This window comes from Siphateles boraxobius, unplaced genomic scaffold (assembly GCF_051911475.1).
Source record: "Siphateles boraxobius isolate OS27281-9 unplaced genomic scaffold, OSU_SipBor_1 41, whole genome shotgun sequence".
Taxonomy (NCBI): domain Eukaryota; kingdom Metazoa; phylum Chordata; class Actinopteri; order Cypriniformes; family Leuciscidae; genus Siphateles; species Siphateles boraxobius.
This window is the reverse complement of record NW_027509042.1, coordinates 9,507,197-9,530,219: the sequence shown is the minus strand read 5'-3', so window position 1 is coordinate 9,530,219 and position 23,023 is coordinate 9,507,197. Positions and strand designations below refer to the sequence as shown.

The following is a 23,023-nucleotide window of genomic DNA, read 5'->3' as shown; positions in this document are numbered from 1 at the left end:
AGCACCAATGTTGATTCTTGTTTTTTTACGAGCTCTGTTTTAACGGGTGATTCCCCGTAGGTGTGCTCCATGCAAACCTTTCTCACTTGTTGTGACAACTAACCACTGCTACTCCCACACCATACACCTGAGCAACTTTTCTCTTTTCAACTTTTCTATATGACGAGACACGCATGGGCGAGTGACATATGTACGCAATTTCCAGTGAAAAAATCCTGACAGGTCTAAAATATAGACACTTTTAATAGGTTTACCAAAGTGAATCATGATAAGACAAAAACGTATTTTGAAAAAAGGATTGATGTGTCGATTCAATCATTTTTAAATGTTAATTTTAAACTGAAAAATTTAGTGTCCCTTAAAGAAATTATTTCACCACTCGCTTTTGAACTGTTCCCAATCGCGCTGTCAAGTGTAATCAATAGGGAAGTTTTCCTGTGCTCAAGGTTTTTGATGCTCATCCAACCAGATAAACAAATCTTGTCGCATCTTTCTTGTATCAGAGCTCCACTCTACACTATTCTCTTAATGACTACACGACTAAAAACATTCTTTCGAAAGGATTACACATGTCTACAGTGCCAGTGCTGCACTGAACCTCAAAATGTTTTCAATACACAGAACAATCAGTTGTAAGCTCGAGGCTAGACTCTAGTAGCTACATTAAAATTAAGATATGAAAATTAGTATAAAATATGTAACACAAAAATGTATTCACTTTTCTAAAACAGTTATATCAAAGTATTTGTTGAAAATTAGTGAAAATATATTTTTTGCATGGGTTATTTTAGAATAATAAATGTAATGTTAATTTTGCATATACTGTACATATACAGTGATTAAAATAATGTTCAGGTCCTATAAGAATTGCTGCAATTACAAGATTGCAACTGAGCTTCTCTTAAAAGTTGTCCACATCCCTCTCCAATAATTTGTTTATGGCAAGAATAAAGAAAGCTCACCACTGGCTATTGTAGCATTTAATAAATGCTAGTATATTACATTTTAAATGGTGTACATGTGACAGGCTTAGGAAACTTGCACAAAAACACTTGCCACCATGTGTAACCCTTTAATGGAATTAGCTAAAGTTCTTTGCATTGGACACATTTCTCAATGGGAAAAAGTCATTCAGTGCAGTCATATTGCAGTTCTGCTTCAAGGCCTCGATTTGGTGATTCTGCAAGTAGATTTCTTGTATATTTTTATTGAGTTTACCCATTAGCCCTTGAAGTTATTTCTCCCCCATTTCTCTACCTATGTAATATACAGTATTGCATCCCTCTCCTTGTCTAGGGGACAGCAGAATTTGCCTGTGATTTGTAATTATTGGTCAAGTGTTCACCATAAGCTGCTTTTAAATTGATTTTGTGTTTGTTTGAATGTGCACTGTAGGGGCAAGATAATTCAATCTACTCAAGGTCTAAGGAAAAACAACACCGAAGAGATGGGAATGTAGGTTAAAAAAAGCGCTTGTGTGCAAACAATACGGTAATTGAAAACAGAATGCAAATACAGATCAAGTGACAGAAAGTGAAATACAGCAGCTTTGATTATTGTTGTCCACAAATGCACCCATGTATTGCTGCAATTTTTCTGAGTAGGCAAGCCTCTAAAATAGGTAGGATAGACAGATTCCACACACATTAAATGTGGCATTTTCCCACAGCATTGTGGTATAAAAATGCCTCCATTTTCTGCTGCTCTGCAGCTTTTAATTTCATATCTCTAATATTATTCTCCTTTACTGTTTTTTTCTGTAAAATGCTATTCTTCCAGCTTTCACCTCCTACATTGCTCCTCTACATAGGGCTATCTTTGTCTTCTCTGACTTACAACATCTTTCACTTTTCTCTTTCACTTTCATGTATCTATTACCCTCTTATCTATGTCCCCTGCTGTCTCAGGCTGGAAAGCTCCTGTGTTTGTCATCCAGAGTCAAAACACCCTGACTTTGGGTTGGGAAAGGCGCTCAAGCAAGCAGGGGGATTATCATCAGAGCCAAGAATCAAGAGGGATGTGTACACATGCACCGACACTCCCACAAATCCTTCTGTAAACACACACACACACACTATATGCGCGGTTGGCGGATAAACCGCGGATCGGGTGGATGACGTGACGAACAAAAATATTTTAATTAAATTCGGGCGGGTGGCGGGCGGTTTCTGGTCTCGCGGCTGACATCAGCAGCGCCTTGTATCAGCGGATGGCGGGCGGGGAAATTGGTCAAAAACGTTGGTGCGGACGGATGATGAGTTTTGTGGTGCGGTTGCAGATGAAATAATAGCCCATCCGCGCATCTCTAACACACACACACACACAGATTTGTTTTATTTCCAAAATCAGAAGGAAGTATTGTTTATTTTTTTGAAATCCTTGTCAATCAGTTTTACACATTTTCAAAAGTCAGTTTTCTGCTTAATGATTTTTTTGTTTGTTTGTTTGTTCGTTTGTTATTGGTGCACTGTGCAAAAGAAACAATTCCTCAAATCACATTCTTTTAAAAGTCGTTTTTCTCTTTTCTTTGAATGCTGAATTTTTTTCAGCTGATTCAGAAAAGCTTTTTTTTGCATCTGAGAAAACAAGGGCCATTTAGCATCTAAAAAAACATAGTTTACATTAGTTTGCAGCAAGATGATACTTAAGGAATTTTCCTAATCTTACAAGACCTGATCATGATTATGATCTATTAGTTCTCATTTAATTTCTCCATCCATTCTCCAAACAGCTAGTCCTGTATATAGGGTTTCAGGGATGCTGGAGCCTTTTATTTATGTATTTAATTAGTTATGCATTTATTTTCTGCAACTTGTTTTTGCTGGGGTCAGACTGACTCCAAACAAAAACATAATTGAAATTAATTATTCCCGGTCATATTTCAGAACTGTGCATGCCTACTCTGTGGTAAAATTGAGAGATAAACCTGCAAATAATATTTAACTGGATTTTAAATAGGTTAGATTCAATTTATGTGAAATTATTAAACCTTTATGACATTTTTTTACATATGAAAAAAAAACAAATAAAAGTAAAAGTCTTAAAATAAAAACAAATACTGATGTTCAGATGATGAGCTCAACCTGTAACGGTCACCTAGTGTTAAATAGTGTTCATGATATTAATGTGTATATGCCTTTAAGATGACTTCTATGGCGTACGTTATTGTATGCATGCTGTTCTTATGTGAGCGCGCACGCAGAGTGAGAGTGTGAATGCTCGCGCAAAGAGGAAGATGACCGCTCTATCACTGACTGCTGTTTTATTATAATGTGTTTACTTCCACTTTGATTTGTAGCGTTTTACAGTGTTTTCTTTTCCCTGTTAACATCCGCTCTTTCGGCATGTATGTGAAGAGTGTGCTTAACTGAAAGAAAGCAACTATAAAAGACTCGTGGAACTAACTGTTAGTTCGTTTGCACTGTATTTCCTATTTTTCATCTGGGGGCAGACATCAAACCCTGACAGACGTTACAAACCCAAGAATGCAGATGCAGAAAACTTGCGACACGAAGTGATGTAGGCAGTACTGCAGTGTTCATCGTTTGTTTATGATATATTCTATGCCATGCTAGTCTCGAGTGCAGGTTGATATTTAGGGAACATGAGCAACATGACCAATCGATAGCAAAACAACACTGAACAATTTGCTGTGATCCCTGATGTGTTCCACTGCAGTACATTGCTTTGTGTTTCTCTGTCTTCCACAGATTTTACGCATATGCCCATCCCTTTCCCTATTTTAACCATCTTCTAGCGCAGGGGTCGGCAACCTATTTGTCATAAAGTGCCATTTTTAAGTTTCCGAGTTCATCACTGTGCCATAACCCCCCCGTATAAATAAACATATTTTAAATATTCATAATGACTAACACAGAAATAGTACAGAAATTAAAATGTTTCTCATGAAATTTGTTTTAGATTTGTCATCTTTGTTTTCAGGCCTATATTAGACTTTGAGAAACGGATTGGACCTGGTCATTCGTGTTTTTACTGACTTCTTTCAGTTGTTAAAAGTGTTACACTCCCACTTGGCAACATCTGCATCTCTACTTTTAATGAAGACAACTGTGTGTTGAGCTTCCCAATGTAAGCTAAACTTTCAGTTTCATTTGCGCAGTTTGCACGTCGGCTTGCTGAAGAGATGCGTGTTGCAGCAGCGCTGTCATATCCATAAACCGGGAGCCGTTATAACACTCGCATGTTTTTTTTTGTTTTTTTTTTACCAATTTGGGAGGAGTAAAATTTACATTTGTGTCTTCAACAAGCATATATAGTGCATATATGCATTTTGTTCATTTTCATCTGGAATATGTAAAAGTGTGCTCTCAATCAGAGGGCATTTGTCTCACGATTGGATTGCTTTCCAATCAGAGAAAAAACATGAAGTGATCAGGTACGCATGAACGGAGTTTCCACATGCATCACAGTCATTTTAATATGTATGGAATGTAGGGACTCTATACACTTGGTTGAAATTTATAGCATTAACTATTTACAGCGGAACGAGCTTTAAGGTGTCAGTTGGATAAGTTGTTTGCGCTGATGCGCAGTGGTCAGCGCGACCACTCTGACCAATGGTTTGTTAGAGCTGCACGCTTTCATTGACTTGTGCAGTTTAATACTCACACTTTAATAATATTAATAACTCCTAACTTAATAAAACAAGTTGTTACTACAAGGAATTATTACATCAATATGTAGATCTGTATATAGGTGGGAGGTAGGCTACTTTATTTGAATGAAATACATACACCCCTCTCGCGCTTGCTTGCGTGCCAGCGATTAACCCTCCGCGTGCCACTGTTGGCACGCGTGCCTTAGGTTGCCGACCCCTGCTCTAGCGGCTTCCTCACCCACACCAACTCCCCCAAATGTGAAAGCTCATTGATCTCGGCCCCACTGAACACTGACTGGGCAGTTTGTTGCCCAAAATGCTACCAGACACTCCGCTGAGCACGGAAACATGTCCCAGTACAACTCTGTTCCACTAACAATGTCTCTGTCCAATCTCAGTTCACTTCTGCTTCCAATACATTCCCACCAAGGGATACAAACAAAGCAGTCATGACCTCTTAGTAATTCCCTGGAACATTGCCAAGAACAGAAACTTCCTTATTTTCAGAGAACAGAATAGCATAGAATTTGAGATGTAAAATGGAAACTTAGTTTAGAAATTATAGCGAGAGATAGCATAATTAAGTTGCTACATCACAATACCGCTTGCCAGCTGTGGTGAATAACATTTATTCCATGACTCACATCATTACATCTGTTGCACACAGTTGGTGTCAGTCCGCACGCATATGTGTTTTCTTTCTTGCAGCTAAGAACTTTCCTCAAGGGTGAGTTATCATTCAAAATGGAGACTAATTTTCTGTGTTGATATTTTGTATTTTAGTTTTGTATTGTATGCGCTGTTATCATGAGTATCCCAAACCCATATAGCCTAGTGTGTATATGTATAGTGTGGGCAGATCATCTTGAGAGGCAGGCCAGACTTTCAGAACAGCCAACACCCACTTTTTAGGATGCGTTTTGTCCAAGATTTAAAGGTTTTGATAACTTAGTCAAGTTCATCATCGATCATCCCAATGGTAACACCACAAAGAAAATTGGTTATATTTTTATATGCACATATTTTCAGGTTTGTGTTCCGTTTAGTTTTGTGTCCCCAGTTCCCTGTGTATTTCCTGTCTTTTCCTTTGTTGACAGAGGCCTTGTCTGAAATCAAAAAGTTTAAAGTTTCCTTCACATTCTACCATTAGGATCCATGTGACCTTTCGATCCAACGACCAGTGCATCTCACAAATGATTCCTTTCTGCAAATGACAACAACAAACTATTGAAAATGTTAGATCTGAAGATGGTGTAATCCTTTCAAAGCAGTGTCTGAATTAGTTCTGTGCTGAAGGTGCTTAATTATTAAAAGGTTTTGCTATGGTGCCGGAGATAATACAGCTGTATTTGTTATGTTTCTAAGTCTTGTTTTGTTTACCAGGCGCTGATGGAGAAAGGTCACAGTCATTAGATGAGGCTGACTCCTGTCCTGTGTATAGAAGGACTGCAGAATCTCTCCAGCGTACCAAGCATGTCTCCTGTGTGTGCTTGAGGAGAAAGATTGAGGATGAGTATACTGCAGATTCATTGAACAATATCAGTGTGGATGTCTTGGAATTAGGATTTAAGTATGGTTTATCGTTACGCACAGGCCCTGTGCATGATGCAATTTTCAAAGTTAAACTACTTTTAAATTGACATGGTGTCTTTTAAATGGTGGGACGAGGGAGATTTACAAACTCAGTTGTGAAATGCATTTGCTGTGAACTGCAGGTCAGTGGCAGAGGTAACTAGAGGAGAAAGTGTAAACAGCGTGTCTCCAACATATAACAAAGCACAGTATTGACTGAAACGCTTATTCTGAAACCAGTGCATAGAATCTATTACAAGTGTAACAAGGGATTTTTAAGTAGGTTCAAGTGTGGACAAACCATAATAAGCTCTTAAATTAGCTTGTTAGGATTGTAATCACATGGAGATTTGAATAATGAGTATAAATTAAAGGATTTGATTCGGTCAGTATGAGTGTGTTGAAGGAATCCGAGAAGGAATGGACTGAAATGAAGAGTAGCAGAGACTTTTTGTAAATTATTCTTACATTGGCGACTCATGTAATGCATTGCGGGTGAAGGAGAATCAGTCGGGTATAAATATAGTCTTTTGTGTTGTGTAGTTTGATGATAACGGAAGTTCTTCCTCTGCTAGCATGTGCGTTTGAATTAATTTTTATCCGTTTATTGCAATACATTTTTTTTATTTTGAGTAGAATTTCAGAACAGAATAGTGGATGGATGATGTAAATAATATTATTGATTAATTTACTACATTAATACTTTTAGCTTCAGACAAAACAATAGGCTTTTGGCAGTTGAAATGGGTATTCCTAATGAAAAGTGCTGGGAAACTGCTATATATCATCATTATTGGTCTTAGTGTGTAATATGATTATGCACATTTTCTAGTTCTTTTATATTTGCTGCCTGTTTTAGTGCAGACTGTATAGTTTTAAAAAATGTTTCGAATGAGTGACCTATTCTCTCGGACAGGTAATGTCAAGCCTGTGATGCGAATTTTTCATGTACAGCAGTAAATGTCAGTTTCATTTAAGAAATATGATAATGATCAGACCCAAATCAGTGTACTAGCTGATGAAGACAGTTGTGTTTTTGTGTTATTTTCTGACTAAATTACATTTCTCCCCAAGCCAGTTGTAATCCTCAAGGAACAACTATTAGCATTGTGAGTATTAAAAAGCTTATGAATTACAGCTGCAGTTTCCAACACTGACTGTACGTGGGACAGGTTAAAATAAAGTTCAGTGGATTCAGTTGTTTTTCTCAGTTTTGTCACCATGAGGAGGAGAGAACGGGATCAATGTTAATAATAGAGATATTAACAGCAATCATGAGCACAAAAGAGTTAATTAGCCCATAAAATAAGCTCATTATCTGAAAGACATTCTCACAAGTCTTATTCTACTTTATTGTGGGCTTTTGTGAATAGAGCTTAAATAGGAAATTGGGGCATTTAATAATGACATGATCCGTAATGGTCACCAGAATTTAAAACGACACTGAAGTTGGGTGTTTTTTCTATTGTCATGTTCAAATATAGTTTACTTTTTCAACAGTCCAACTGTAACTAGTACAGTGAGTCTTCATCAGATCAGGATAAATACACTGGTTGGGTCTGAACATTATCATACTTTTCTTTTAAAGATTTTCAAAATGGAAAATGTGAACAAAAACCCATAAATATTTTGAATGTCTGTTTCAATGAATATGAAATATTACCGAACAGAAAAAAAGATCACACAAACATTATGGATGTAAGTCATTGCCACAAATAATTAATTATAATCACAATAAGTACAGTACAAAAAAAAAGCCTTCATTGTTAAAAATTGATATTAAAAATATTTTAATAATACCATAGGTATACCAGGGGACCATGGGAAGATTAGCTTCTTAGTTTTAGCAGAGATATATACTTGTTTTGGTTTTGTTTTCAAAAAACGTTAGTTTGAGATGAAAATAATAACTGATGGATCGGCAGTTGATAATATTGATATATCAGTTGATAATAAACCGGTAATATAATATAAAATATAAAAAATATGAGGTATTATTGTATCTTAAAGTAGATGTGCATGCGCACCACTCACTGAGTTTCAAGTTATTTTTGATCAAGCTCTGTTTTGATGTTGAACTTTCTGAAATGAAACATTCCTTGTGTTGTTTCATGCTTCATTTAAAGCAGAATGTTATGCAAAGATTCCGGTTCCTGCACTTGGACTTCGGAAATTGGGCCTCCCTTTTCGTCAATGATGACTGACCACAAATTGTTTGTTAGCAAGTTTCACTTGAGTAAAAGCAACTCAGAAATGACTTTTCCCAATGCTTTTAGTTATTGTCCAGCCATGCAGTGGACCATGTTTAGTGAAGGGCCTGAACCAGAAGAGAACCAGATTGATTGCTCTGATTTTCTCCCACTGCAATCTCATGGGCGGAAAGGTGAGTCTGCTCCCATGATGCATTGCCTCTCAGGCGTATGTGACTCCCACATAGCTCTGTTCCCTGTTAACTTCATGACACCTTATTTGAAGGGGTGGCATTTTCAAATAAAAAGGAGAGAGAGGTAAGTAAACACTGCACTGAGCAAACTCTGTAGACAAACGTGATTTTATGACCATATCATAAGGATTAATAAATGCTAAAGTATATGTTACTGTCCTAAATGTAAACATGATATTATTTAAAAAAAGACACAGCACTTTCCTATAATTTAGTGTCAATAACTGATGGCGATAACTCTCCCACCTTGTTTTTACAGCTGATTCCTTATTGAAGAGCCTTCTATCATCATTTGCTTTTAATTTTTACACCTGAATGGTGCTGATAAATGTAACAGTGACGCCGTGTGACAGCAGATGGCTGTAAGCTGAAGCTCTTGATTGGCTCATAAAGGCATCGAAGCAAACATCAGCAACCGATGAGCCAGGACCAGGATGAACCATGGAACTGATGTGATTCCCCTGTTCACAAGAACACACTGCTGCTGAATTTTACAATCAGAAGACATTAATTGAGGTATTATAATGTTTCTTAATGTATTGAATAATTTAATGGTTCAATATTATTCTTTTTTATTTTATACTCTTATATATATACTCTTAGCTATAAAGGTTATTTTTTGGCATCACTGGTTCCATGAAGAATTACAGAAAAGTTTGTTTTTTTTAATAGTGGAAAAGGTAAAATGTTGCACACTAAGAAAAAAAAACTTTATTTTGAAGAATGAAATGGTGGTTGCTACTGTACATGTTATCTAGGTGGTCGTACCTATGATTTCCACCTTGTGGTTGATCAATGGGCGAAAAAAGCATTGACCTACATTGGAGGAGGGACTTGGGCCTTTCTTAAGGACATAAATATCATGGAGACTTGGAGGTGGACTCTTTTGACTTATCAATCACCCACAACACCCTAACATCATGCTGACAAGTTTTGCATGCAACAATTTACATTTGCTTAAAAAATAGAAAAATATAGTTTACTTTGACTTGCAGTCATATTATCAAGAATCTCTTGTGTTTCCAGAGTTGAGTTGTAAGTCATTTTGAACAATTTGTTTTGTTTTAATTGACTTTAAAAAAATTAAAAAAACATCCTGCTGAGGATTCACAACAATGTCGAGCCGCTGGAGCAAGACACTTTCAGGTTATCTTGCCTCGTTTCTTCTTCTTGCAGGTCCTTCGCTCTGCTTGTGTATGTGAAAGTGACTGTGCTTTCAAGAGAGAGATATGTTGTGTTTTTGTGTATATGTAGCTTGCGCTGTTCTGTTCTTTATTATGTTGTTAAACTAGATTTGTATAAAAAACCCACAAAGTCTCGGTGATATTCTGGGGCTTGATGTATTAACATTATTTATTCGTTTGTTTAATCATTGACTGAATTTATTTTTTCTCATTGTTTGTCCTTCATATGATGTAGCCAATAAACTGCATTTCATGTGATTTATGATGGTGGAATGTAACTCAAGTTCCCCTTCTGATCTTTTTGTCATCAATAAACAGACTTCAAAATAACCTGAACTGCTTTTCATGATAGTTGAACTTCATACTACCTAAGCTATTCTAACCACTCCATCAAACCAACAGAGTTCCTGGGAAAATTAAATGTGATTTTATGCAGTGCAACACACTGAGGGCTATTGCGGAAATGCACACACATTTACTCTGCTTAATACCACAAGTGTAGTGGGTTGCGACTTTAACACATGAAAAAAGCCCTAATTTAATTTAGAGGGAAAGAGTGCAGGAAGAAGTGAGAGAGAAAGTACATTTAACATGCTGAGAAATCCTTCAAAGCGTAATGGATAAGCCTTTAACTTCCAACGCTCCACTGTATGACAGTCTCTGAACATACTGTGTTCTGAGTTGTTTTCCTTTAGTCTGTGTAATTCCAAATCCATTTAGGAGGAGAGGTGCGCAGCTGGCTTTCGCAGATCTTGATTCTTTCTTGTACTCTACGTGCTTTACAGTCCCATGAGGGAATTTCTGGGAGCTGTTCCGAGAGCTCTTTGATCTATGAGATTTCATTCATCATCCTAATTTTTACATTAATTTCAGATTAGTCATCTATTTAATTGTAAATAATACAAATATTAGAAGTGAGCATCGGCAGTAGAGTTGATGACATTTTTAACACTGCCTGCAGAGAGTTTACTTGCTTCTAAATAAATTAATTTGGGTTTTAATGCATTTTTTAATGCATCATTGCTTGTCTATTGAGACCATTGAAGCTGATTCTTTAGCTTAAAACGATGTTGAACATCAACCATCATGTTTACTGAAAATTCTGCACTCGTAATCCTCAAGTTCAGAGCATAAGGCTCATTTATGAATCAAATATTTTTATAACATTCGCTTTCATACAGTATGTCTTCCACAGGCATATGCTTGATTTATTCAATTCAATTCAATTCAAATTTATTTGTATAGCGCTTTTCACAATACACATTGTCTCAAAGCAGCTTTACAGAAAGTGCATTTCGGAAATGTACATAGAGAAATACAGTTAGTTAATCATGTATTAATTTATGGCATAACATATCGCCGGCTTTGAGTCGTCTCTTCACAGGCGTCGAGTCGTCTCTTCACAGGCGTTGGGGCATCTGAAGTCTCTGTGAGAGGCTGGATACAAACTGGAGCTGACGAACGCTATTTACCTTGGGACTAGCGTCCCGAGATAACAGCAGAAAGGCAGATGGGAAATAATTAGCATAGCTGATGTTCATAATGTTAATGCATTCGAACTGATTCAGCAGTAGTATTAAAGGTTAAGCATTAAGTGAATGCTTGGTTAAAGAGATGCGTCTTTAATCTAGTTTTAAACTGGGACAGCGAGTCTGAGTCTCGAACAATATCAGGAAGGCTATTCCAGAGTTTAGGAGCTAAATGCGAGAACCCCCTCCCTCCTTTAGTGGACTTAGATATCCTAGGAATGACCAGAAGCCTCGAATTTAGTGATCTTAAAGAACGTGATGGATTGTAGGGCGATAGAAGGTCTGTTAAATACACAGGAGCTAAACCATTTAGGGCTTTATAGGTCAGTAGGAATACTTTGTAATTGATACGTAACTTAATAGGTAACCAGTGTAGAGATGATAAAATAGGTGTTATATGATCATATTTTCTTGATCTAGTAAGAACTCTAGCGGCTGCATTTTGCACTAACTGTAGCTTGTTTATTGAGGATGCAGGACAACAAGCTAATAAAGCATTACAGTAATCTAGTCTCGAGGTCATGAATGCATGAAATTACTTTTCTGCATCAGAAACAGATAGCATGTTACGTAGCTTAGCAATGTTTCTAAGGTGGAAAAAGGCTGTTCTTGTAATATATGAAATATGATTTTCGAAAGACAAGTTGGGGTCTAGTATAACACCCAGGTCTTTTACTGTAGTGGATAAAGTAACAGGACATCCTTCTAAATTAAAGTTGTATTGTAAGGGATTTTGTGGGTAGTTTTTTGGACCAATAAGTAGTACCTCCGTTTTATCTGAATTTAATAGCAGGAAATTACACGTCATCCAGCATTTTATATCATTTAGACACTCTGTCAATTTAGATAAGTTAGTGTTTTCATCTGATCGTGATGAGATATATAATTGAGTGTCATCAGCATAACAGTGGAAATTAATTCCATGTTTTCTTATAATATTACCAAGTGGCAGCATGTATATTGAGAATAGCAGAGGGCCTAACACCGATCCTTGCGGCACCCCATAGTCTACTGACGTTGGTGCAACAATATCTAGTGTACTAGAGAACATGGTGCTCAAACTGCTAGTCATTTCCTCTAGTTCATCTGTTTGTTTGGGTGCACTGCGCAGCTGAGATAGATCAGGTAAGCTATTTGAGAATCTATCTATAGTGGTGGGAAGGATTGTTCTGCCTGGTCGATAACGTGGCGCAACATGACAAATTTCACCAGTACGTATTACGCAAGATACCATGTAATGATCAGTGAGATCGTCACTTTGCGGTATAATATTTATATCAGTTGGATTGGTTCCATATGATATAATTAAATCTAGTGTATGATTTAGACGATGAGTGGGACCACTGACGTTTTGCGTGACCCCAAAGGAGTTTAATAAATCTGTAAACGCAGCCCCTAACGCATCATTTGTATTATCTACGTGTATGTTAAAGTCTCCAACAATTATTGCTTTATCGACATTGACCAATAGATCTGAGAGAAAGTATGCAAACTCTTTTAGGAAGTCAGCATAGGGCCCTGGAGGTCTATATAGGGTAGCCAAGGCTAGAGATAATATGGATTTGTTTCTTACATCTAAGAGCGTAACATTTAGCACAAGTACTTCAAACGAATTAAACCTATGACCTGTTTTCTGAGTAACATTAAGAATATCTCTATAGATTGTTGCAACACCGCCGCCACGACCGATCAGACGGGGCTCATGCTTATAACAGTATCCTGGTGGAGTAGACTCATTTAGACCGAAATAATCATTTGGTTTAAGCCAGGTTTCAGTAAGGCAAAGTACATCGAAACTATTATCTGTGACCATTTCATTTACAATGACCGCCTTAGGTGTGAGCGATCTAATGTTTAGAAGACCTAGCTTTAGAAATTGTTTTTGTTCACTGATATTTAGATTTTCTGGTTTAATTACAATAAGATTTTTGCTAGATCCTACACTAGATTTATTGTTTGGCCTCACTAAACGGGGAATAGACACAGTTTCTATATAATGTTCTACACTACTTATATCAATTAAGTTGGGACAGCAAAGACTGTGATTTGGACTTTGACTTACTAGTCATAGTAAGTCAAATCAAGTAAACTTGATTTATCAAGTTGAGCGTGAAGCCTTGATCATGTATTCAGATTAATCATGCTCGTCTCTGGAGAAGCATTTTAACTGTGTTTAATTACAGGCAATTTTTAATTACAACAAGTTTTTTCTTCACAAAATTACATATTTAATGGCCTAATGTTTATTTGCATATTTGCAAAAAAGTTAAAGATTACCAATCAGTAAAAAAGGCTAACCAATCTGTCAAACTTTTATCAACTTTACTAGGAATTTGCCTTCATTTATTCCTTTTCTCAGTGCTTTGGAGCAGTAGGGAGGGAGTGGGGTAAGCTGTGCCACTTCTTACCTACTCATAGTTTTCACGTTACATCACACCCTTGAACGAAATTATAAAAAATAATGTTGTTGCGGTTATTTTTTTATTAATGTTATTAGATTAAATTAGATTATAATAACATTATTATTACCTGAATTCGTGTCAATTTGCATGAATTAACAACATGCAGGTCAATTGTTTACATAGGGAATTAAATGAGATTTAGTTTAAATAAAATGTCTTGTATTGATGCAAAATTGCCCTGCAGTCATATCTGCCTGGAGGGCAAAACAAGGCTTTTCTCCATTGATTGCAAGTCATTTTTACCAGCTTTGTACTAATATAATAAGACAGTGATATTTAAAGACCAAACTTAATATGCACCTTATTGATGATTCATACTTTGCACCTTATTGATGATGCATACTTTGCACAGGCAAGCAGATGAACCCAGAATATAAACACAACATGAAGTTTCTCGTTAAAGGGACACTATGTAGTTTTTCAACCTTCATAATACATTTCCAAGACCCTTGAGATGGTACATCGACTTACAATAGGTTGAATGACACGTCTGCCGTAGCCTGACAGTGTCTGTATCGCTTTTACTGGCACTATGTAACTTGGGGTTTTGGGTAGGAACCCGAGCACAAAAAGAACTACAAAATTCGACTGCTTTACGGCATACGTCACTTCCCCCACTTACTCAAATTCTGACGTGAGAGCCCAACTAGTGTTTGATACCCGTCTTATTCAATTCAATTCAATTCAATTCAAATTTATTTGTATAGCGCTTTTCACAATACACATTGTCTCAAAGCAGCTTTACAGAAATTGCATTTCGGAAATGTACATAGAAAAATACAGTTAGTTAAGTATTAATTTATGGCATAACATATCGCCGGCTTTGAGTCGTCTCTTCACCGGCGTTGGGGCATCTGAAGTCTCCGTGAGAGGCTGGATACAAACTGGAGCTGACGAACGCTATTTACCCCGGGACTAGCGTCCCGAGATAACAGCAGAAAGGCAGATGGGAAATAATTAGCATAGCTGATGTTCATAATGTTAATGCATTCGAACTGATTCAGCAGTATCAAAGGTTAAGCATTAAGTGAATGCTTGGTTAAAGAGATGCGTCTTTAATCTAGTTTTAAACTGGGACAGCGAGTCTGAGTCTCGTACAATATCAGGAAGGCTATTCCAGAGTTTCGGAGCTAAATGCGAGAACGCCCTCCCTCCTTTAGTGGACTTAGATATCCTAGGAATGACCAGAAGCCTCGAATTTAGTGATCTTAAAGAGCGCGATGGATTGTATGGCGATAGAAGGTCTGTTAAATACACAGGAGCTAAACCATTTAGGGCTTTATAGGTCAGTAGGAATACTTTGTAATTGATACGTAACTTAATAGGTAACCAGTGTAGAGATGATAAAATAGGTGTTATATGATCATATTTTCTTGATCTAGTAAGAACTCTAGCAGCTGCATTTTGCACTAACTGTAGCTTGTTGATTGAGGATGCTGGACAGCCAGCTAATAAAGCATTACAGTAATCTAGTCTCGAGGTCATGAATGCATGAACTAACTTTTCTGCATCAGAAACAGATAGCATGTTGCGTAGCTTAGCAATGTTTCTAAGGTGGAAAAAGGCTGTTCTTGTAATATATGAAATATGATTTTCGAAAGTCAAGTTGCGGTCTAGTATAACACCCAGGTCTTTTACTGTAGTGGATAAAGTAACAGGACATCCTTCTAAATTAAAGTTGTATTGTAAGGGATTTTGTGGGTAGTTTTTTGGACCAATAAGTAGTACCTCCGTTTTATCTGAATTTAATAGCAGGAAATTACACGTCATCCAGCATTTTATATCATTTAGACACTCTGTCAATTTAGATAAGTTAGTGTTTTCATCTGGTCGTGATGAGATATATAATTGAGTGTCATCAGCATAACAGTGGAAATTAATTCCATGTTTTCTTATAATATTACCAAGTGGCAGCATATATATTGAGAATAGCAGAGGGCCTAACACCGATCCTTGCGGCACTCCATAGTCTACTGACGTTATCTTTGATTTTTCCCCATTTAGACAGACAAAATGGTAACGGTCTGATAAGTAAGATCTAAACCAGCTTAATGCCTGTCCCTGAACACCAGTGTAGTTTTGTAGTCGATCCAGGAGTATTTTATGATCGATAGTGTCGAACGCAGCGCTTAGATCGAGTAGAACTAGTATTGAGATACAGCCTTGGTCAGAAGCTAAAAGTAAATCATTTGTAATTTTAACTAGCGCAGTTTCTGTGCTATGATGCGGTCTGAATCCCGACTGGAATTTTTCATAGATATCATTTTCTTGTAAGAAAGAGCACAATTGAGCGGACACAATTTTTTCTAGTATTTTAGACATAAATGGAAGATTTGAGATGGGTCTGTAATTTACTAAGTTATTTGGATCTAATTGCGGTTTCTTAATGAGAGGTTTTATTACTGCCAGCTTGAATATTTTTGGAACATGACCTAAAAATAAAGACGAGTTAATAATATTAAGAAGAGGCTCTTCGACTACAGGTAACACTTCTTTCAGTAGTTTAGTGGGTATTGGATCTAATAAACATGTTGTTGGTTTAGATGCAATGATAAGTTTATTTAGCTCTTCCTGTCCTATAGTTGTAAAGCGGTGTAGTTGTTCTAGAGGGGCCATAATTGAGGCTGAATCATAAGACATCATAGAGGATTGTATATTTACAATTGTGTTTCGGATGCTTTCTATTTTCTCATTGAAGTAATTCATAAAATCATTACTACTATATTGTAATGGAATATTTTGCTCTGGTGATGTTTGTTTATTTGTTAGTCTAGCCACGGTGTTGAATAAAAACCTTGGATTATTTTGGTTATTTTCTATTAGTTTGCGGAGATGCTCAGCCCTTGCTGCTTTTAGAGCCTTTTTATAACGTGACATACTGTCTTTCCACGCGATTCTAAAGACCTCTAAATTAGTTTGTTTCCATTTACGCTCTAAGTTACGAGTTTCTCTCTTGATTGCATGCGTAGCACTGTTGTACCATGGTGCTTTAGTTTTCTCTCTAACCTTTTTTAATCTAATTGGTGCAACAATATCTAGTGTACTAGAGAACATGGTGCTCAAACTGCTAGTCATTTCCTCTAGTTCATCTGTTTGTTTGGGTGCACTGCGCAGCTGAGATAGATCGGGTAAGCTATTTGAGAATCTATCTATAGTGGTTGGAAGGATTGTTCTGCCTGGTCTATAACGTGGCGCAACGTGACAAATTTCAGCAGTACGTATTATACAAGTTACCATGTAATGATCAGTGAGATCATCACTTTGCGGTATAATATTTATATCAGTTGGATTGGTTCCATATGATATAATTAAATCTAGTGTATGATTTAGACGATGAGTGGGACCACTGACGTTTTGTGTGACCCCAAAGGAGTTTAATAAATCTGTAAACGCAGTCCCTAACGCATCATTTGTATTATCTACGTGTATGTTAAAGTCTCCAACAATTATTGCTTTATCGACATTGACCAATAGATCTGAGAGAAAGTATGCAAACTCTTTTAGGAAATCAGCATAGGGCCCTGGAGGTCTATATAGGGTAGCCAAGGCTAGAGATAATATGGATTTGTTTCTTGCATCTAAGAGCGTAACATTTAGCACAAGTACTTCAAACGAATTTAACCTGTGACCTGTTTTCTGAGTAACATTAAGAATATCTCTATAGATTGTTGCAACACCGCCGCCACGACCGATCATGCCCCGACGGGGCTCATGCTTATAACCGTATCCTGGTGGAGTAGACTCATTTAGACCGAAATAATCATTTGGTTTAAGCCAGGTTTCAGTAAGGCAAAGTACATCGAAACTATTATCTGTGACCATTTCATTTACAATAACCGCCTTAGGTGTGAGCGATCTAATGTTTAGAAGACCTAGCTTTAGAAATTGTTTTTGTTCACTGATATTTAGATTTTCTGGTTTAATTACAATAAGATTTTTGCTAGATCCTACACTAGATTTATTGTTTGGCCTCACTAAGCGAGGAATAGACACAGTTTCTATATAATGTTCTACACTACTTATATCAATTAAGTTGGGACAGCAAAGACTGTGATTTTGACTTACTAGTCATATGGTGTGTAACGTCTTGGAGATGTTGTCCGACAGAACAGCCGCTCCGATTCTGCTGGGGTGCAGGCCTTATGCTGTTGTCATGGCCGAAGAAGCAACAACTAAAAGGAAGAAGGCAAAGGTTTTGTCACAGGAGACTAAAAGAAGAAAAAGGGAGAGTGACAAATTAAAAGGCCGATCGAGGATCAATGTTGGAGCGAGAGCAAGACAGTTTGAAGACGGTGAGAGTGCGCGCGCGCGACCGGCTCTCTATGCTCGTTCTTTCAGTAAAGTAGGGCTGGACCAGAATATTCGAATATTCGTTCGGTGGGTTGGTATTCGATTTGAAAATTTGACTTTCGAATATTCGTTTTTTTTTGTTTGTTTTTTGCACACCTGGGATCCCCCGCGAAACGGTTCTCACTCGCGCTTGAATAAGGCCGGCGACACACTGGCTGCATGGCGTGAGCGTCTCAGCTGTGTGGCATGTACGTTTTTATTTCAGCTCCCATGTTAACAGGTTGGAGTTTGCACACTGCCTGTGTGAAACAGCGTCTCAGGCGCGGCTCGAGCCACGCGGAAAATGCGTGCATGCTAGAAATAGAACCGACGCCTAACTGCAACGGGAGTGTTCTCTGGCTAGAGCGCAGAACAGCGGAGTTTGTATGGACCGAAGTGCATGCCTGAGCTTGTGTTTTGGGTTAAGCTGCGTTGCTTTGACATTGTGGAAAATAGAATAATAAAAACAAAATGTATTAGCCTTTTACCCGTTATTATCAATCTAAATTAATCTCGTTTTTAATTTAACTTAATTTCGTTTTTCTTTATTTAAATTTTGTTTTTTCTTTATTTAAGTTTCATTTTTCTTTATTTAAATTTCGTTTTTTCTTTATTTAAGTTTCATTTTTCTTTATTTAAATTTCGTTTTTCTTTATTTAAGTTTCGTTTTTCTTTATTTAAGTTTCGTTTTTCTTTATTTAAATTTATTTTTTTCTTTATTTAAATTTCGTTTTTCCTTATTTAAATTAATTTTTTTCTTTATTTAAATTTCGTTTTTCTTTATTTAAATCTACCCTTTACTGTGTCAGTAATTTGTTAGTCAGAAAAATATTAGACTACCTTAAAAGTATTGCTTAATTTAACAGACCTGTGTGTGTGCGTTTTATATCATAGTGGAGTGTCTGTTCTCGGAGCATATAAACCCTGCCCGCGTGAGGTGCGCTGCTTCCCGCTTGCGCTGTTCTGTAGCTGACTAAAAGTTTATTAATTCTGAATGTGTCGCGTCTCGCGTGTCCATCTATATTGCACCAAATGCAACACTGCACTCCCTTGTGAAGTCGGTTGGATGAACGGTTCTCGAAATAATCAAAATGCAAAAAGACAGACCAACACAGAGATTCCTGCCTTTATTAGTGAAAAGAATATGTTCAGCCCCCTCTCGCCGAAGCTTCGAATATTCGATGTTCATTACTACCGAAGCTTCGAAGCTCAAAAAATGGTATTGGACCAGCCCTATGTAACCCTGTCACAAGCGCAGCAGTCAGTCATCTATAAAGTGTTTATAAATTTATAAGTAAATCAGGGAGTCAGGTAGCTGACTACTGCGCGAAATGTAAAAGGCTGAATAACATGGCCTGGCCATGTTACGGAATCTATCTGGTCCTCCATTTATCTTCATGAATCAAGTAATGCTAGTAGAGTAGCGAATTATCAATCTGGTAGCTAGTAACGTTAAACACTAACATGCTAGTTTACGATGGTTATAATAAATAATCTTTCAGGTTAACTATCCTAATGTCTGCAGGCTGATAGTCATGTTTGTTTGTTTATTTTTCTGGTGAAAGTGTCTTGCCTCAGGCTATAATGCAAATCGATTTTCAAAATTTCAATAATCATGTCTAACGACATCATAACGGACATTGTTACGAAATAATGCGACGTACATGTAACTTTATTGATGTCATCTGGCATTTTGTAATGTTTGCATTACACTCAAAAAACACAAATGAAATTATACAGTAGGCCTAGGCTATTTACTTGCAATTTAGCTGCAATCATGTAAAAACGTTATAAGCCATCAGAGACGCTTTGCGTAAGTGGTAGGCTATTTACGACAGTAACGTTAAATACAATACAAGTACTCTACAGTGACTCATGGGGGCGCTGTTTGACAAAAACAGAATAGAGTGCCGAAGTTATGACGTCACGTTGTAGGACAACTCAGAAGTTAGCTGCGCATGGGTTCCCTCGATCGAAAATCTATGCATTTTCCCCATAGACTTTTGGAAAATCGCAAAAAATAAGATCTGTGTTCAGCAAAGAGTTGTGACCCTTACGCGTTTTGTCTATCAAGATAATCTAAAATGTATACATTTTGAAGCCTATATAAAGTTTTAAAAACCACAAGCAGACACAAGCAGGTTATAACTGGTGTGTTCTATGTCATAGATCAAAACGTGAAAATATTTAGAGGCTTTGTTAACCACAGACCTTATTTCAGGCGATCTAGCAAAAACCCATTCAAAAAAACCCATTGACTTTAGGGCGAGGGCACCGGAAGTGCTAAAATGCTAACTCACTTCCGTGTATTGGCCTACAAAGTGACGTCATAACTTCGGCACTCTATTCCTGCATAGTGTGCCTTTAAGTGCTTTAAACCATTATAAAGAAAGTGCTTAACCATTTAATGCATGGCTTTTATATACTGAAAATTATTATAAATGCAACTCTTTTGTTTTTGCCCCCATTTTTCATGAGCTGAACTCAAAGATCTAAGTCATGCAACATGGGGCCGTGCATTATCATGCTGCAGCATGAGGTGATGGTCGTGGATGAATGGTACAACAATGGGCCGCAGGATCTTGTCATGGTATCTCTGTGCATTCAAAATGCCATCAATAAAACGCACCTGCGTTCATTGTCCATAACATACGCCTGCCCATATCATAACCCCACCGCCACCATGGGCCACTCGATCCACAATGTTGACATCAGCAAACCGCTCACCCACACGACACCATACACACTGTCTGCCATCTGCCCTGTACAGTGAAAACTGGGATTCATCCGTGAAGAGAACACCTCTTCAAAGTGCCAGACGCCATCGAATTTTAGCATTTACCCACTCAATTCGGTTGGATGTGGAGGTCCTGGGCTGGTTTGCTTACACGTGGTCTGCAGTTGTGAGGCCGGTTGGATGTACTGCCAAATTCTCTGAAACTCCTTTGGAGACTGCTTATGGCAGAGAAATGAACATTCAATTCACGGGCAACAGCTCTGGTGGACATTCCTGCAGTCAGCATGCCAATTGCACGCTCCCTCAAAACTTGTGACATCTGTGGCATTGTGCTGTGTGACAAAACTGCACATTTTAGAGTGGCCTTTTATTGTGGCCAGCCTAAGGCACACCTGTGCAATAATTTTGCTGTCTAATCAGCATCTTGATATGCCACAACTGTGAGGTGGATGGATTATCTTGGCAAGGGAGAAGTGCTCACTAACATAGATTTAGACAGATTTGTGAACAATATTTGAGAGAAATAGGCCTTTTGTGTACATAGTAAAGGTCTTAGATCTTTGAGTTCAGCTCATGAAAAATGGGGGCAAAAACAAAAGTGTTATAATTTTGTTCAGTGTATTTTGGGCACATCTGCTCACATAGTATGCATCATCAATAACATGTATACTGAATTTGATCTATTAGGCTGCAACACTGTTTTAGTAAATTAAGGCACTTTAAGTGTTTTTCATGTTAAGCATTTTAAAACGTACTGGTGTTTTTATTGATTGAAATACTGCAGTCCAGTGCTGCTGTATATGGGTCACAAGTGGCCAAAATGTTACTATATATCAAATTATATTTCAGAGAGTGCAAAAAGGACTTCCTGTGATGCAGCTCACCCCATGCAATGGGTACATTGAATTAGGTGTATATGTGTACAGTTTACAAGAGCAAATACTGTGGTGCAGGATAAATAGATTCTTGTTCTGTTTATACATTTAAATGAGTTTCACAGGCTTGGACTGCATGTCTCAGAACAAGCTGAATTAAAATGTGGATGCGGATGCGGATGCATAAAGTATGCAACTGTTCTCCTTCTTCAAACTGCATCCTTCGACCTGTCTGGTAGACAATATGGTAGCTAACAGACAGCTGAATGTGCTGCATCTGGCAAGACCACGTCTGCCAAATGTCACCATGATTTACAGTAATATTAGTAGAATTTATAGAGAATCATTATGTCTTCATGTGTGCTGTGCAATAGAAAGTTGAGAGTGTCTAATTCCAAGATGAAAATGACAAATTAATGTCGGGGGGAATGAGGGAAGCCAATTTGATGGCTTTGAATTTGTCCTCTGAATGCTGCTGTCCAGCGTCACTGCGACGCCATTATCAGGTCGACATTTGAAAGGCTTTAGGAAGGATCATTTGTATTCATTGCCTGCCCTTGCCATAATTGCAGCATTGGATACTTTCTTAGAAACTCAAATTGAGAGTCTTGCTTCATGTTGATGAAAGCCACACTTGCTTCAAATGTCACATGATTTCAAGGTAAGAAATTAGTTTGTTATTTATCTATAAGTTAACGTGATATGCTTCATAATATTCTAATTCCAGTTGGTATCTAGATATGAGTTTAGTGTTTACGGAGGCACATATTTGCTTGAATTTGAAGACAGCCCTCGTGACTTTGGATAGTTACAACGTTTTAGTTATAGTTTCAGTAATATTTACTTCATAAAAATGACTTCCTGGAGATTTGATATTTATTTTAAAGTTTATAAAATTCCATTTCATTAAAGCATAGCCCCTTATGCATCCTCAGAGGTCTGAGCAAAGCCCTGAATATTCACTGACCCCTGTTTCACTTCAGACGAAACAGAAATCTATATACAGTCGTGTTCAGAATTAATGGCACCCCTGGTAAATATGATCAAAACAGGCTGTAAAAAATAAATCTGTATCGTTTATCCTTTTGATCTTTCATTCAAAAATTTGGCAAAAATCTAACCTTTCATTGAAGTAAAAGAATTGAAAGTGGGGGAGAAATCACATTATGAAATAAATGTTTTTTCTCCAAAACACGTTGGCCACAATTATTGGCATTATTGGCATTATCTCTGAAGTATATTGTAGTATAATGTTTACCTTTTTTAGCACACCA

General features: G+C 37.3%; 1 long non-coding RNA gene across 1 annotated transcript; it reads left to right on the top strand.

Moving 5' to 3' along the window:
• Positions 1–6,001: 6,001 nt before the first annotated feature.
• LOC143706348 (uncharacterized) lies at positions 6,002–10,153 on the top strand. The gene is made up of 3 exons (XR_013192968.1): positions 6,002–8,573; positions 8,893–9,149; positions 9,392–10,153. It is a non-coding gene; the product is annotated as an uncharacterized LOC143706348 (long non-coding RNA).
• Positions 10,154–23,023: the final 12,870 nt, after the last annotated feature.